Source organism: Hordeum vulgare, chromosome 2H (genome assembly GCF_904849725.1).
Source record: "Hordeum vulgare subsp. vulgare chromosome 2H, MorexV3_pseudomolecules_assembly, whole genome shotgun sequence".
Lineage (NCBI taxonomy): Eukaryota > Viridiplantae > Streptophyta > Magnoliopsida > Poales > Poaceae > Hordeum > Hordeum vulgare.
Genome location: NC_058519.1, coordinates 43,997,112 through 44,001,874, shown reverse-complemented (window position 1 = coordinate 44,001,874; position 4,763 = coordinate 43,997,112).

Sequence of the window (4,763 nt, the reverse complement as noted above, 5' to 3'; positions counted from 1 at the left end):
TTAGTCACAATAACTTTCATGTACTTAGCATACGGAGACATCTTGAGCATATATGTCAAACGCATTTGCAGAAAGACATGTCTGATCATTTGAAGGAAGCGCTCAAAATCCTCATCATCCTTTTTCTTTGATGGTTTGGGAGGAAAGGGCATAGGTTTATGAACCCACGGTTCCCTTTCTTTACCGTGCTTCCTAGTAGCGAAGTCATTCTTATCGTATCTTCTATTCTTAGGCTATGGGTTATCAAGATCAACACTAGGTTCAATCTCCACATCCTTTTCATTGCTAGGTTGAGCATCTTCATGAACATCACTATTGATATTATCATTAGGCTCATGTTCATCACCAGATTGTGTTTCAGCATCAGAGACAGAGGCATCGTTTGGACTCTCAGGTGTAGCAGCAACAGGGTTGCTAGCGTGCAGGTTCCTTTCATCTTTCTTCTTCTTTCTAGGATGACTAGGTGCATGAGTGCTAACTCCTTGAGAATCTTGTTCAATTCTCTCCGGATGACCCTCAGGATACACAGGTTCCTGGGTCATTCTACCGCCTCTAGTGACGACTCTGACGGAATTTTCATTCAACTCATTGAGCAAGTCATTCTGAGCTTTAAGTACTTGTTCTACCTGAGTAGTAACCATAGAGGCATGTTTACTCAGAAGTTTAAGATCATTGACGTCTCTGTCCACACAAGCACTTAAATGACTAAGCATACGAGCATTCTGTTCCAATTGTCTGCTAACATAATCATTGAAACTCTGTTGCTTGGCAACAAAGTTATCAAATTCATCCAGGCATAGGCGAGCAGGTTTATCAAAAGGAATATTACTCTCATCAAACCTACGCAGAGAATTTACTTCTACTACCTGTATCGGGTTATCGAGACCATGGATCTCTTTGATAGGTGGTAGATTTTTGACATCTTCAGATTTAATTCCTTTCTCTCGCATAGATTTCTTGGCTTCTTGCATATCTTCGGGACTGAGGAATAGAATACCTATTTTCTTCGGAGTTGGCTTAGGAGGTGGTTCGGGAATAGTCCAAGCATTCTCATTGCACAAGATGTTGTTCAGTAGAATCTCAGCTTGTTCTACAGTTCGTTCCCTAAAAACACTACCGGCACAACTATCTAAGTGGTCTTTGGAAGCATCGGTAAGTCCATTATAGAAGATATCGAGTATTTCATTCTTCTCCAGAGGGTGATCAGGCAAAGCATTCAACAGTTGGATAAGCCTCCCCCAAGCTTGTGGGAGACTCTCTTCTTCAGCTTGAGCAAAGTTGTATATTTCCTCCAAGGCAGCTTGCTTCTTATGGGCAGGGAAATATTTTTCAGAGAAGTAGTAGACCATATCCTAGGGGCTACACACACAACCAGGAGCAAGAGAAGTGAACCAGGTCTTAGCATCATCCTTTAGCGAGAAAGGAAACAGGTTGAGCATGTAGTAGTGGCGGATCTTTTCCTCACTAGTGAATAGGGTGGCTATATCGTGCAGTTTGGTAAGATGGGCTACAACCGTTTCAGACTCGTAACCGTGAAAAGGATCAGATTTGACTAGAGTGATTAACTCAGGGTCGACAGAGAATTCATAATCCTTATCGATCACAAAGATAGGTGAAGTGGCAAACTTTGGGTCGTATTTCATCCTAGCGTTCAGAGATTTTTCTTTCCACTTGCGCAGAAGTTTCTCAACATCATAGCTATCCTTACACGCAAGAAAATCCTCAGCTATCTGTCCCTCTATAACATAGCGCGTATCGGGCATAACAGGCATAGTGGCAGGTTCTACTTCAATATTATCAACAGTTTCAGAAGTATCATCACATCTAGCAGCAACTCTAGCAATATGTGCATCAAGGAATGCACCAAGTGGCAAAGCAGTATCAGGCATAGTATCAAGCATAGCATCATCAGGCATAGTATCAAGCATAGCATCATCAGGCATAGTATCAAGCATAGCATCATCAGGCATAGTATCAAGCATAACATCATCAGGCATAGTATCAAGCATAGCATCATCATAAGCATCATGGGCAGCAGAAGTAGCATCATCAAGCACATGCGACATATCAAGATTTCTAGCAGGAGGCGATGTCGCAAACTTACTCGAAACTGAAGGTGAATCAAGTGTAGAGCTAGATGGCAATTCCTTACCTCTCCTCGTAGTGGAAGGCATGATTTTAGTTCTTGGATCTTTTGGATTCCTCATAGTGATCAGCAGACGTCAATCCCAAGTGGCTCAGAGAATATAGCTGTGCCTCCTTGGCAGCGGCGCTAGAAAAAGCCTTGATGTCCCACAAGCGTATGGGATCGCAGCAGTTTTCGAGGGTAGAGTATTCAACCCAAATTTGTTGGTTCGCACGACGGGAAGCGAAAGAATATTCTCAAGTATTAGCAGCTGAACGTGTCAGATTCAACCACACCTGAAAGATTAGTGTCTGCAAGCAAAGTATCAGTAGCAAGGTAGTATGATAACAACGGTGCGAGAAACGGTCTGTTGACAAGGCAGACTATTCCTAACTGTTGTATCAATGGCGCTAGTAAAAGCCTTGCTGACAGGATGTTAGTGCCGCTTACCTAGACCGGAAACTGCGCCAACAAAGTCTTGCAACAAGTAACAACGGAGTAGTACGGAACAGTAGTAGTAGCAACAGCAAAGTAACAAGTAACAACACTAGTGATAGCAGCAACAAAGTGGCCCAATCCCTTTTGTAGCAAGGGACAAGCCTAGGCAAAGTAACGTAGCGAGGACCAGTAGTAAAAGACTCGTAGGCAGTGGATCGGTGATGGATGAGTGTAACGGATGTGATTCATCATGTAACAGCTATAACACAGAGAGATATGTGACTAGCTCCCGTTCATCAATCTATTGTAGGCATGTATTCCGTATGTAGTCATACGTGCTTAGGGAAAAGAACTTGCATGACATCTATTGTCCATCCCTCCCGTGGCAGCAGGGTCCTAATGGAAACTACGGGATATTAAGGTTCTCCTTTTAATAAAGAACCGGACCAACGCATTAACACGCGGTGAATACATGAACTCCTCATACTATGGTCATCTCCGGGACTAGTTCCGGCTATTGTCACTCCGGGGTTGCCGGGTCATAACACATAGTAGGTGACTACAACTTGCAAGATAGGATCTAAAACACACATACATTGGTGATAACATAATAGGTTCAGATCTGAAATCATGGCACTCGGGCCCTAGTGACAAGCATTAAGCATAGCCAAGTAGTAGCAACATCAATCTAGAACATAGTGGATACTAGGGATCAATCCCCGTCAAGAACTAACTCGATTACATGATAGATCTCATCCAACTCATCACCGTCCAGCAAGCCTATGATGATATTACTCACGAACGATGAAGAGCATCATGGAATTGTCGATGGAGAAAGGTTGATGATGACGATGGCGACGATTTCCCCTCTCCGGAGCCCGAAACGGACTCCAGATCTGCCCTCCAGATGAAGAACAGGATGTGGCAGCGCCTCCGTATCGCAAAACGCGATGAAATTTCTCTCTGATTTTTTTCCAGGCGAAACGGAAGATATAGAGCTGAGATTGGAGGCGGTGGTGCCACGTGGGCCCCACAAGCCTGCACGGCGCGACCTAGGGGGTTTGGTCGTGGCCTGTGGGCTTGTGGCCCACTAGCACGCCCCCTTAGGTGGATCTTTACGCATGTATTTTTCTTTTATTTCAGAAAAAAATCTCCGTAAATTTTCAGGACGTTCCGAGAACTTTTATTTCTGCACAAAAAGAACACCATGACAATTCTGCTGAAAACAGCGTCAGTCCGGGTTAGTTCCATTCAAATCATGCAAATTAGAGTCCAAAACAAGGGCAAAAGAGTTCGGAAAAGTAGATACGACAGAGACGTATCAGTTAGTCCACAGAAAATAATATTTATAATTATCTACCATCTTTCCCGATTAGTCTCATACTACTTTAACTTCCTCTGAAGACCGACACTTGACTAGTCAACCAACGTCCTTGACCGCGGACATGGCTACTCAAATAGTTTTGACTCTGTAGAGGGTGTACTCTTTCCCCATAGCTCACGGTTTTCAATAGTCATCGTGACTAATTCCGCGTACGACAGTTTAGAAACGGACACTGAGAACCAGCACACACCCATTTTACCTTCTCGAAACCCGGCTTAACCCGGACTACGCCGTCAAGGAAAAACCATAAGACGGGGAGGCTCCGACCTCGACTAGCATGGGATCCAAAATATTTATATGGCGAGCTCACGGGGAGTGCCCTCCCTTTTGGTCCCATACTGGAAACACCCATGCCCCCTGACCGTATGAGTGGATTTAGACCACGGCTGTGGATACCTTAATTCCGGCCCCGCTACTGGTGTGTGACTAATAATAGATCTGCAACTTACTATACCGAATCCATTATCCACGAAGCTATGGTAGCATGCAAATAAGGAGACATGCTGACAAGACTCGATCTATGGTCGACTCAGGAGGTTTAAGTATTAACTGCATGATTTGCACCAACCATTTGCAGGCAGAGTCACTACCCGCCTAACATGCCTTGCTGACCACTCTCGTCCACGAGATGTCAATCCCACGGCCCTGTCTCCAAAAGACACCGACTTTCACCGAATCCCATCCGGTAGGCATGTAGGATAGGAAAGGGTGACCACTGTCCATGCACCATAATGCAACAATCTTTGCTCATAAATTATGAAACCACATGCATGATTGTAACATGAAATAACACCACATATATAACATAACCCTATG